Source organism: Podarcis filfolensis, assembly GCF_964270895.1.
Source record: "Podarcis filfolensis genome assembly, chromosome: 2".
NCBI lineage: Eukaryota > Metazoa > Chordata > Lepidosauria > Squamata > Lacertidae > Podarcis > Podarcis filfolensis.
Window position 1 is genome coordinate 75,783,481 of NC_139605.1, and position 13,625 is coordinate 75,797,105.

The 13,625-nt window shown below is 41.2% G+C and overlaps 1 long non-coding RNA gene across 8 annotated transcripts in view; it reads left to right on the forward strand.

Annotated features, from left to right (window-relative positions):
* LOC310755152 overlaps window positions 1-13,625 on the forward strand; it is a 44,297-nt gene that overhangs the window by 15,364 nt on the left and 15,308 nt on the right. For all 8 annotated transcript variants that reach the window (XR_014544169.1, XR_014544170.1, XR_014544171.1 and 5 more), the window contains 2 exons: window positions 2,870-2,928; window positions 5,774-5,859. This is a non-coding gene — a long non-coding RNA (uncharacterized lncRNA). The remainder of the gene's footprint in view (window positions 1-2,869; window positions 2,929-5,773; window positions 5,860-13,625) is intronic.

Below are 13,625 nucleotides of genomic sequence, written 5' to 3' on the forward strand. Positions count from 1 at the left end.
AAATGAATGGAGGAATTTTCCACTAGTATGATTGACATGAAGAAACCTGAAAATCACTTGCACGTAAGTTGATGCAATGAGAGAGATAGTCTTCCTCAAATGCAAGTAGAACACAATAGTGAATGCAGAGACAAGCAGATGTGTATATTCTGTTGTTAATACTCTTAAACTACCAAAGAGATCTGCAGTTTAGGAATATTTATGATTTCCCTGTTTAGGAATATCCATATTTTAAACTATGAGGGCTTCTGTCCTGCACACACACTATGGACTACGTAAGCAAATGCTCTTAGAATCACACTGTAAGCCTTTCACATTTCTTATGAAAACAGTGTATTTGGTAAGGAAAATGTATCTTGCTAACAGCACAATCCTGTGTTGCTCAACTCAGAAGCGATTCCCACTGGCTTCAGTGGGGTTTACTCCAAGGCAAGCCAGAGGTTAGAGAGAGAAAATATTTTACCAGCGTGCTGCTAATGAGCTGTCTTTAGGCAGAAGGAAATAAAGGATTTTTAAAAATCCATTGCTGAATATCTTGGGAACCTAAGAATAGGCTTGCTACAGTTTTATCTCTCAGACAGGATTCTTGTACCTTTAAAAACTCTGTTAAACAGAAATTCAAGGGGTGAAGTTTTCCCTTTTATTTTGTCTACTTCTGGGTTAGGCATAAGGGATTTGAGGATAGATTTCTGGGTAATTTACAGTAGATAAGCTGTGTATCACACTACTTTAATTAATAAATTTTTGGATAGCCAGTACTGGATTTTGTGTGTCGAAGGACTGTGGACTCTGTTCATTTCTGGTAGTCAAGACAAACTATTGGGCTTGGAATTCTTGACTCTTAAGAATATGTCTTTTGTACCTCACTCCTGGCAGATCTGAAGGTTATAGTAGAAAACAAAGTGGACTCTGAAAGCCTGAAGTCTGCCTACCCTGTGTTCTTTACATGCTGGGGAAAGCACTACCAGTTGAATTTCTGCTTGACATACAAGAACTACCTCACTCCCAAACAGAAGTAACAACCCTTTCACTTTAAAATTAAATTAAATATGTTTGTAAGGAATTGTAGAAGCTAGAGGTAAACAAATGGGGTAGCAGGGAGTTTGGAGTGTAACTTAACTAATTATGGAAAGAAATTGTACATTGTTCTTTGTTATATTAAAAACCAACCAGAATATTGCTGTGTGTGTGTGTGTGTGTGTGTGTGCGCGCACATACCACACACATACTTATTTCTGCCTGTAAAATTTCATGCCTCTTTTTTGTGATTGTAGTAGAAATTGTTGCCTCAATGTTAAAACTTCATCATTATATTGCAAATAATTTACCACAATGCAAATCATTTATTTAGTATAACCAAGTCTCTTCTTTCCTCATCTGAATCCTGGGGAATTTACAGTCATTGGAACATTGGTTTAAAATACTTCAATAAACCTTGATTTTTAAAAACAAATTGCCAAGTCATCAGCAACGCCAAAGGTCACCTGCAGCTTCTTCCATGTTTCTATAGAAAAGTTTGTATGCAGGAAGTACATGGGTGGGGCTATGATGTAGTTCCTTCCCACTTGAGGGTTGCCAAGCTTTGAGAAGGTGGGCAACGTTTCCATCCCAATGCAGAAAATATATAAATTGTCCTAGAAATGCAATAATACAAGACAAACCAGAGGTGTGAAATGCCCATGATAGAAGGAACCAGATAAGAAAAAAACTCTTTCCAGCTAGACTTAATTCTTTCATTACCCATACACATATTTTAAAGCCATCTCATAATTTAATCAAGGAAATGATTCAAGTATCTTAAATGTTACATACCACATCAGAGCACAAAACAGCACAGGGTCCCCCACAAAGAAAACAGTCGTTTCAAGGAAAAGCATACCTGCTGGACTGGAAAACATAGTTTGTACCAACGAACATTATTCTGAATTCAGTAGGTGCTTCCTGATTATGTTTGTGGCTATACCTGCTGAGCTTCTCAACGCTATTCAGCTGCTAAAGGTGCAGGAACCTCTGTTAGGAAGGGAGGTGGCAACCTTGAGTGCAGATATTAATAAACTGGCCAGTGGGTATTTTTCTAATAGTCATTTTGGAAATGCCACATAAATATGAACAATGCTCTTCCCAGCTATCATACTGAAAAGTCCTTGCTCTGCAGCTCTCTTCCATAGCAATATACAGATCCAGAGGAATCACTTAGCACAGCTCTCTTGGCACTGCATATGTTTGGAATGCATGTGGCGAGTGCATGATTGAAATCTTCCCCATGGTCAAAGCCTGCATGAGGGAGAAGGCTGCACGAAAAGGAAGAGCTATTTCTTCATGTACATACTGATACAGGCGGAACATTCAGCCATGCAGCTCCTCACCTCTGTTCAAAAGTGGTCCAGTCCAGTACTGTGTGAATCTTCTGATTAGGCAGATCAGCTAGTTGCTGAGGATTCTAGCACCTTTCAAAAGGTACTGAGCAAACCTTAGTTAATCTGGCCATTTGCTTTATTTGCATTTACCATCGGGAATAATATGAATGCAATCCTTTCTGGGCTTAGTGTTTGCATAAAAACTGTTCAGGAGAATCAGATTCACAAGTTACTAATCTTTTCGGTCTGTAACAAGAGAAGCCACTATGGTTGGAAGGAAGGGACTTTGCTGATTTGAAAATGCAGCTAGAAAATACCTGGAGAAGGTTGCTAGTTCATTAATAGTGCACTTGAAATGCAGACAGGTGAAAGCCTTTTAAAGGCTCTTGATGTAAGTGAAAGTTCAGCCACAAGTAGGCTTTGATGATTAGCTTCTAAATGGGTTGCTCCCTGGGGCAGCGTGTCCTTATTTATACCTAAAATATACTGACATGGGTGTTTTCCATATGCAGGCTTTGTAAAGAATCCACAGCTGGGGCAAAGGAAGAAAAGAATTGAACTCACCTCCAAGGTATTATTAAACCTACTATTCTAAAGTTCTAGATATCAAAGCAGAGTCCAAGTGGTCCGTGCTGTTGGCAATTTGTTCAATAATTTAAGGCTACAATGTACAAAGGCAAGCGGCGTGCGCTGCACCAAGGAGAATTTGGGTAGCAATCCTAGATGCATTTATCTGGGAGCAAGTCCCATTGAAGTTAATGGGGCTTACATTTAAGGAGACGTATATAGGATTGTGATGTTGCAGAAAGATGGTAGGCCTCCTCTACTCCCAAAAATTAGATGCAAGTCTGCATAGCAGATTTGTATTAAGCAAGTAGTAAAGAAGTTGTGCTCATCATGGGCAGCTCAGTATGTGAGCTGTTCATGCTGTTTCAGCCAAGGAGAAAAGAAAGGCTTGCAGAGCAAGCAGAAGCCTGCCTACACAAGCATTTCATTGTGTGTTGTAACTTGCAAATTTCATTGGACTTTATGAGAATTGGATGTATTGGTTTGGCTTCAGCATATTGATAATGCATCTTGATAGAATACCATTTATTTACAAAGCCTTTGCTTTGCTTTAACAAATGAATGGAAGGCCTGGATGGAAATCACTGCCCTCCTTCCATAGACAGTACCTTAAACTCAGCAGCAGCAGCAACAACAAATACCATCAGTTAATTTTGCTATCACTTTAATTCTCTATCTCTCTCTCTTTTTCCTGGTTTAACGTTTTCAGTCACCAGTAATAGCAATCCATTTATTTGTCTGATTGCATGCTGGCAATTGTAGACATAGTTCTAGGCCAAATGCCTAGATATGTCTCCAGACATATCCAAGGCTGCAACCCTATACTCCAGGGGTGGGGGACCCTTTTCAGCCTGAGGGCCGCATTCTGCCACAAGCAAGCTTTGCGGGGCCCACATGCTAAAGGTGGGCAAAGCCAGAGGCGAAAAGTGGGTAGAGCAGGCTGCATTCCAGCAGTGTAACAATTCAAAGATTTCTACACACACACACACACACACACACACACCCTCCATTCAAGCAAGCAAGAGGCATTATCACAGTTCAAAGACACATTCCAGCCAGGCAAAAGCACCTGAGGTGGTTGCAGAACAGGGCCAGTGAAGGGCGTGCCCTGAGGAGAAAGAGTGTCAGCTGGGGAGAGTCCTAAGGGCTGAATAGAGAGGCTGCATTTGCCCCCTCAGTGTGGAGGCGCCTCACAGCACTTCTACGCCTGGAAGGAATCCCCATTGAACTTTTGAGTTGTGCAGACAGCTGGGCCCCTTCCAACTGCTGATTCAGTGGGACCTTCTTCTGAATAAATGTACAGGAATGCCCTATGCTCCAACTTTCCTGCTACTTAAGAGCTGTGTAGAAATAGTTCACCCAAGTCAAATTTGCTAAGCTCTCCTACAGCATAAGGCTTTAACTGCCAACTCAGAATTAGGTCCCTCTGAGTTCAGTTGGGCTTACACATAGGTAAGTGGGTGTAGGATAGCAGCCCTCATCTCTTTTGCAGCTTGACATTTAATTAAATCTTTGCTGTTTGCATTTAAGAAACACTAAAATATTCTTCAGAGAAGTAACCATCTTAAATTGTCTTGCAAGAAAGTGTATTTTGACATGTTAAACACTTCACAAATTTATTGTGCCATAAGCTTTTGTGGACTACTTCGTCAGATTCATACGGTACAACCTTTGTTGCAGGTATATGGTCAGTAGAGGGACTGTAAACAGAAATGAGAGGGAAATAAAATGCAGAAAGTACAGAGAAAGTGACAGTTATGTAGGTAACTGGTAATTCACAAAGGTAAAAGGTAAAGGACCCCTGGACTGTTAAGTCCAGTCAAATTCAACTATGGGATGTGGTGCTCATCTCTGCTTTCAGGTTGAGGGAGCTGGTGTTTGTCTACAGACAGCTGTTCCGGGTCATGCGGCCAGCATGACTAAACTGCTTCTGGTGCACGGAACATCATGATGAGTGCCAGAGCGCATGGAAATGCTGTTTACCATCCCGCTGCAGCAGTGCCTATTTATCTTCTTGTGCTGGTATGCTTTTGTTGAACTGCAAGGTTGGCAGGGACTGGAACAAAGCAACGGGAGTTCACCCCACTGCATGGATTCGAATTACCAACCTTATGATTGGCAAGCCCAAGAGGCTCAGTGGTTTAGACCACAGCGCCACCCGACAAAAACAAAATAATGTTGCTAACACAGACATCCTGGCATTGATAACCAATTAACACACATAGGCTGCAATCCTAGCCCAACTTACGTGAGAGCATTCAGAGAGAGAGAGTTCTACTTCTGAGTAAACATGGTTAAGATTGCGGCTGAAGAGTGACTGATAATAATGATCACCACCCATGCTTTTCTAAATAATAATAATAATAATAATAATAATTATTATTATTAATAATAATAATAATTATTATTATTATTTATTATTTGTACCCCGCCCATCTGGCTGGGCCTCCCCAGCCACTCTGGGCGGCTTCCAACAAAGATGAAAGATACACTAAAATGTCACATATTAAAAACTTCCCTGAACAGGGCTGCCTTCAGATGTCTTCTGAATGTCAGGTAGATGTTTATTCTTATTCTACATTGTTTTTCTTTCTGCTTACCCACACACCAGCAACGTATATATGTTCCTGCATTTCAGGATAATTTATGCATCTGATGAAGTGGACTGTAGCCAACAAAAGGTTAAGCTATAATAAATTTATTAGTGTTTAATGTGCTATAAAGCTCTTTGTTGCTTTTACTCAAATATTTACTTCTAATGAAGTTATAAAATGATTTAAAACAAGGGTGAAAAACAAGGTACTGGTTTTTATTTATTCAACTGACTCAGTGTGTTTTGACTACTGTAGGTGAATAGCTCCCTCTTGTGAAAGCTGTTAGAAGCACACTGGAAAAAATATGGTTGGTCTATTCAGAGCTGCAAAACCTTGTGCAGGTAAGTACACAAGCCAAACGGCTGCTTCTCCTATTATATGTTTTAGAGTGTGGGAAAGCTCCCACCATGTTTCCACACATTTGCACAAGTACACCAATATCTGTTTCTAAATCAGTACTATATACAACTTCAAACGCTTTCTTAAGTGATGCTGAAACAAAGCACATCTCAGTACTAACGTTCAGTGCAAATGGAGTTAAAAGCCATTATGTACATTCCAGCCAATGCAGGTTTTATTTTTAAATTACAGATATGGGGAATGTGAGAAGCAATTTCAGGATCACTTGTGAAAAGTCTACAGAATTGCTCCTAAAGCATTGCTGTTGATGATGAGTCTATTAGCAAGTAGATACATGTACTATTCATCCAGACAATTCCCTTGCAAGTAAAAAATGAAATATATGTAAGGTTGCTACATAATGTTTGAAAATTGTAACAGCTTTTAAGGCTGAACCTGAAATTACATTTTGGAGAAAAGAACATACATACCCCTGTCTAAGGCTGTACGGAAACATAATGTCGGAAAAGTATCCTCTAGGAAAGCTCATACCAATAACTAACTTAGTAGGTCTCTAAGGTACTACTGGAAGGATTTTTATTATTATTTATTTTTTTATTATATTTCATTTGTTCTTTTTTCAAAGCTCTTTAGCCGGAACAACTCTCAGAGTGGCTTATAAATCAATATTTTAAAAACAGCCCCTGCCCTTAGGCTTACAACTTTAGGAAAGGAAAATCTGACATGGAGGGGAAAGGGGAACAAGTGAACATGTTACAGGGTTCTTATTACGACCAGCTTGGATGGAAATGGGCTGCTCACAGTTCATAAAATAGGCCTTGGCAACCCCTAAGGAATAGCCTAGTAACTCAGGCTTCCTTGGAACAAAGACCACTTCAAAACAACAAACAAACAAATTTGTTGGTAAACTGCTTCTTGAGATTCCTGCATTGCAGGGGGTTTAGATGACCTTTGGGAGCCCTTCCAACTCCACAAGTTCTATGATTCTGTGATTCAGTAGCAGCTCGTTCACTGGGGCTTCATATAAGAGGAATGCTTGTGAATTTTAATCTCTCAGAATATTTGGAAACACAAAAGTTCCCTCCCTTAAAAAAACTGGGGTTTTTTTGTGTTACAAAGCAAAAAACTAAACAGAATGGTACATCTGTTGTCTCCACTTTCAATTCATAGTCTTTTTCACAGTTCGATTATGTTTGGTGAGAGACATTTTTGTCATAGACACCTTGCAGTTGGGGGAAAGGGGAGAGGGGGATGTTGTTCTTTCGTTCTATTGCCTATTCTTAATGTAGTGGGGGGAGGGTTGTGTCAGCATCACACAGGCATATCCTTTGTGTATTTATTTATTTTTATTGATATTGCGAGAGGTTAGGGGTTCCTGAGCTTGGTTGGTTGTGTTTAGTTGATAGTGGTGTGGCTTATTTGTGTGAGGCAAGCAGGCTAAGTTGTTGGGTCAGCTTAGCCATATTGATTTGTATGCTGTTGGGGCGGATAGGTCATTGTCCTGTTGTGCTGAGTATGTAATAAAGGGGAACCACACTGGGGTGAAGGCATCCTCTGCAGCTTTCCCCCATGCTAGTTTGAGTTAGTTGGTTAGCTTTTCTAGTGTTGCAATTTCCTGTACGTTTTGGTATCAGTGGTCTATGTTCACTCCTGATAGGTCCTTCCAGTGTCTAGTTATGATATTTCTAGCTGCATGAGAGTAAGTGACTTATGAATTCGTTGTAGTGTGCGTGTGTGTTGTTGTCCTGGAAGATATTTAATAGGGTGTGTTCTGGAGTTGCTTCTATTACTTGTTTGCTTTTTTGGAAATTTCCTGCAGCACTGATATCCAGAAGGATTGGACTTTGGGGCATTGCCACCACATGTGGAGGTTTGTGCCTATTGTGGTGCAGCCTCTCCAGCATTTAGATGAAGTTCTTGGGTGTATCTGTGCTAGTGTCTGTGGTGTTAGGTACCATCTGTATATATGTTTTAGGGTAACTTCTCGTCTTTTGGCTGAGATGGACTTGAACGGTGGTTTAGACCATATTCTAGACCATTTGGTATGGTTTAATTCCTGCTCCCATTGGTTTTTAATTGTGGTAAAGGGGTCTGTAGTGTCTTGGAGTAGTATTTTATATATTGTAGAGACCACCCCTTTACCGTGTCCTTCTGTTGTTAGGAGTTTCTCAAAACTGGTCAGTGGCCTGCTAGCTGCTGTTTTTGTTGCTGGGTTGTTTAGGAAGGCTTGTAGTTGGTGGTGGGTTAGCCACCACTGGAGTGTCCCCTAGTTTATCTTGTGTTTCCTGTATTGTTATGGGCTTGTCATTTCTGTAAAAGTTGATTGTGTGTGTGTGTGTCATGTGGGTTGGACCCAGAGTATCCTTTCTGTGCAAGGGAAGGCTCAATAACTGGAGGACACTCACAATATTTGTCTATTTCTCCTGCATCTCCAACACCATTCCAAAGTGTCACCAATCCTCCAGAACAGCTTTTGAAGGAGCTGCAGTGGGGAAGAGGAATTGGTAAAACTTGCTTCCCCCTTCTTCTTCTTCCAGCAGAATTCCACTCGTGGGAATTCTGAATCCAAGCCTCTGCCTTTAATCTGATTGTTTAAAACCACCACTCCATGGGTTCATTATTCTTCAACATAATAAATATAGCTCCCCAATCATGCTGGGTCCAACCCACATGACACACACACACACACAAAATCAACTTTATTGTGAAAACAATAAACTGTCATCTGATTGCACCTAAGGCTGCATTTATTGTGTTAGTTTTACTTAGACTAGTGCTTCTCTCTTGATTTCCTAGCCTATAGGCCAGTAAGATGAAGAAAGGTTGCAATTCAGCAGCATCATGGAGAGACTTGGGGTAATATTCAACAGGCTGTTGATGGAGGTTTCTCCTCCATCTCTGTTCCCCCAGGCTTCAAAGGCATCCCTGTTTCTGTCTTCTCCATTCCCTGGAGAAGAATGCTGTAGGATGTTTATAAGCAAGTTCCTCACCCTCTGCTGATACACTATTGCTTGTTTGGTGTATCAACTTGTATTCTGCTCCTTCAAAACAAAAACCTACGGTTTCTTGATCTTCAAAAGACACCTTGTAAAACAGGTTAACAGCATGCAGGGATGATGGGCAGGGACGAGTATACATGCTCATCTCCCCTCCCCACTTTTACTGCTCTCCACAAGTCAGGATGATTTAAGGGGTGCTCACATGTTACCGGTACATCCGACGAGTGTACATTTTTTGTTCCTGTGTTCACAAGTAGCTGACCAGTGTACATGCAGTTATTCACATGTAGCATTGAATGAGTGTGTAGTTTGTAACTGTGTAGACAGTACTTGAGCTGTATGGAGAAGTGTACATACACTTGAATAAGCACTTGTGTAGTTTTTGCAGAGGCCGCTTGTACCTGTGTTTGGTGGAAGGTGTGAACCACCTTCTGAATCGGGGAGCCTACTCTATGGACCTGTATATTCCCCAGCTCTTTGCAAAACCTCTGGTACAACCCATGTTACAATGCTTTAGGAAGTTGTCTGCTGGGTCACAGAAATGGAATTTATCAAGTTTTGATTAGGATGGAAGGGCAGTTTGATGCCTTAAGCTTATACAAAGATAAAGTTTTAAGAGGCGACTGGCGATAAAGCAGAGTTTATTGATATATCAATTTCATTTTTTGGAGTCCTGGATTTGCCTACTTTAGTGATTCTAACAAATTGGTCATTAATTGCTGGCTTGGTGTTAAGTTTCATATCTCATTTGTAATTTTCATATATTGTGGTCACGCGCAAAGTTTACACTCTAATTAAGTAGACATAAAAATGTTTCAACTGGAAAACAGATTACATTTTATCATTTGTAACACAACAGTCCTACAAAAAGTAGTCCCTGTAAACATTTAATTCAGCACTGAGTTCTACTGATTTCAGTGGCATTTAGCTGCATCTAACTGAAACTTTTGCTAGCTATCTCTTCTGTCATTTTCACCCATAGGAAGTGTGAGCCCAAGATTAAAGAAAGCAATACATTCACTGAATGAAGTCCAAACATTTGACAAAACTTCAAAGGATTTCTCAGGATGGTCTCTGTAATTGAGCATTTTCCGTGCATTAATCAATTGCTGTTTGGTGATAAAATGTCTATTAAATGTCATGGATACATAATTTAGGATGGGTTTTTGAAAGAAAAAATCATCCAGACTGACTGTTGGGCCAAACCTAGCTAGGACTGTTGGGTCAAACCTAGCTGGTGCTCACAGGGCTCAAGGCACCGTGATCAGTAGAAAAGTCTGGAGAAGAGACTTTTGTTCATCTTTTCCTCAACACAGGGCGCTGGCTGATAGAACAACCACAATTTCTCAGGTTGAAGGAGTGCTGGCACACTGCACAGTTACTAACTATACTAGTAGCCAAAATTGTGGAAACCTTTTGGAGAAAGTGTATTTGTAAGTGTAAGTGTATTTGTATAGTGGCATAGAACCTATCTGCTGCTGTTGCTGCCAATCCTGCTAATGGTGGTTCATGGTGGGCAGCAGCTGTAGAAACTCGGGCTCGGTGACCTGAGTCTGCCCTAAGAGACAACCAAGACAGTCTATAACATTATATTATAGCTTGTTCAGACACTTGAAAAGCTTGTATATTAAACAATTAAGCGATGAATAGGGCTTACCAAATTTGATTGATGGAAAAGGATTAACTTATTCATTCTCCACTTCATAGTGTTAGAATGATTCACCCTTGGTGTCAAAACTGTCTCTGTGTTATTTTCTGTAACGAACGGTGAGCATGAGATCATAATTCACATGCAAATGAGAAATGTGATGTTAGCAGCAAAGGCTGTAGAACTGTTTTTCTGTATTGATACTTAATGGACACAAATACTTTAATATATTCCAGGATCATTGATTCCTAGTAAGTGTACAGATGCTGTATAAAAATAAGCATCATCATCATTATTAATATTAACAACTCATAGTTGAGTTTTTATATTGCTTTTAAGACCAGCATTAGAAGAGTTGGGTATGTCTACACAAATAATTTTGATTTGCTTAGTTCCTCTGGCTCATATATAGCAGCACACACATAAATATATGTGTGTGCTGCTATATATGAGCCAGAGGAACTAAGCAAATAAAAACAATTTTAAAAACAATAATTCATTGGCTGATCTGCTGGTGACTATTCTCAAATATGAGAATAGTCACCAGCAGATCAGCCAATGAATTATTGTTTTTAAAATTGTTTTTATTAAAGTTTTTTGGGTGTTTTTTGTTTTTTGTTTACAAAAGTACATACATCATCTGTTTTCAGATCGTAAAGTCCTTTCTACAGATCAGTTATATTCAATGTGAGACGTTAACATTGTAGTCAGTATAAGGTTGGGGAGAAGAGAGGTGGGGAGGGACAGCGTGGGGAAGAGAGGGGGTAGTAAACTTTCATTCTCTTACATAGTGTCTGTGTAAGGTTTTTGTATCAGCGTTGCATGGGTAGGTTCTATTTCTATTCATTTATTAGTTTTCATTGGCAGGGAGAGGCATTGGAGGCCAAGGGTTGCCTTAAGTTGACTGCAGTGAGTTTTGTTTGCATGTGTGAGGGGGAGGGGTTGTTGGGTCAAGATAGCCCTATCAATTTGTATGCTGACAGTGGTTTCTTGTTAGGCTGTGTGTGTAATAAAGGGGAGCCACACCAGGGTGAAGGTGTCCTCTTTTATTTGTCCCTGTGCTAGTTTCAGTTTGTGGGTTAGATTTTTTTATCTAGTAGGGCTGTTTCCCATACAGTTTGGTACCAATAGTGCATATACACTCCTGACAGGTCCCTTCAGTGTCTATATGATGCTCCTGGCTGCTGAAAGTAGGTGGCTTATGAGCTCTTCCTAGTGTGAGTATGTATTATTGTCTTGGAAAATATTCAATATGGCTAGTTCTGGGGTGGCTTCTAATACCTGTTTAGTTATTTTGCATATTTCAGGTAGGGCTGATGTCCAAAAGGGTTGGATCTTGGGGCAATCCCACTACACGTGGAGGTATGTGCCTGTAGAGATGCAACCTCTCCAGCATTTTGGTGAGGTTCCTGGGTGTATCATCTCCAGCTTCCGTGGTGTTAGGTACCATCTATAGATACCGTATTTTTCGCTCTATAACACGCACCTGACCATAACACGCACATCGTTTTTAGAGGAGGAAAACAAGGGAAAAAACATTCTGAATGAAACAGTGGATGTATCATTTTTGTGCTTCATGCTGTGGCCACAGACATGTGATCTGATGGTGAATTTGGGGTGACCCAATGCAAAAATCCTGAGAATTCCTGTGGATCCATGCTTTGTAACCACGTTTTTGCACCATTGCAGCCCCAGGCAACAGTGGGTGCGTGATTTTTCTGGTGCAGGCTGTAGCCATGGACATGCTATGTGATCTGATGGTGAATTTGGGGTGACCGAATGCAAAGATCCTGAGGATCCCTGTGGATCCATGCTTTGTAACCACATTTTTGCACCATTGCAGCCCCAGGCAACAGTGGGTGCGTGATTTTTTTGGTGCAGGCTGTAGCCATGGACATGCTATGTGATCTGATGGTGAATTTGGGGTGACCCAATGCAAAAATCCTGAGAATTCCTGTGGATCCATGCTTTGTAACCACGTTTTTGCACCATTGCAGCCCCAGGCAACAGTGGGTGCGTGATTTTTCTGGTGCAGGCTGTAGCCATGGACATGCTATGTGATCTGATGGTGAATTTGGGGTGACCGAATGCAAAGATCCTGAGGATCCCTGTGGATCCATGCTTTGTAACCACGTTTTTGCACCATTGCAGCCCCAGGCAACAGTGGGTGCGTGATTTTTCTGGTGCAGGTTGTAGCCATGGACATGCTATGTGATCTGATGGTGAATTTGGGGTGACCGAATGCAAAGATCCTGAGGATCCCTGTGGATCCATGCTTTGTAACCACGTTTTTGCACCATTGCAGCCCCAGGCAACAGTGGGTGCGTGGTTTTTTTGGTGCAGGCTGTAGCCATGGACATGCTATGTGATCTGATGGTGAATTTGGGGTGACCCAATGCAAAGATCCTGAGGATCCATGCTTTGTAACCACATTTTAAATGGAGAGCGAAGGAAAAACAAAGAAGGGACATGAGGTGGTGTGCAGAGAAGCAGCTGGCTAAGAATGCAGGAGAGGGATTTAACGGGAGGGAGAAAAGAAAGGCAAACGTTTCCCCCCACCCCAGCCATTTCTTTCTTTCTTTCTTTCTTTCTTTCTTTCTCTCTCTCTCTCTCTCTCTCTCTCTCTCTCTCTCTCCCTCCCTCCCACCCTCTCTCTCTCTCCCTCTCCCCCAGCAGCACCGGAGCACAGAGAGGAAATAGAAGGAACACAGTCTGCTTTCCTCTCTGCTTGCCTGGAGGGGAGGGGCTTTCCCTGCTCTTTGTTCCGTTTCAGCAAACACAGCAAGGAAACAGAGGAGGGTGGGCAGTAAGACCCTGAGGCAGAATGCAGGAAAGCAGCCACTTCCTCTTTTCAGATTTCCCTTCTCCGTGAAGCGCGATTTGATTTTTGCCTGATTTTTCGGCTCCAGGGACCACACATTCGCTCAATAACACGCACACACATTTCCTCTTCCTTTTTAGGAGAAAAAATCTGCGTGTTATAGAGGGAAAAATACGGTAAGTTTCAAGGTCCCTTCTTTTGGCTGTGATGAATTTAAAGGGAGGTTTAGACCACAGTTTAGTCCATTGGATAGGGTACATTTCATAACCTATGTTGTGG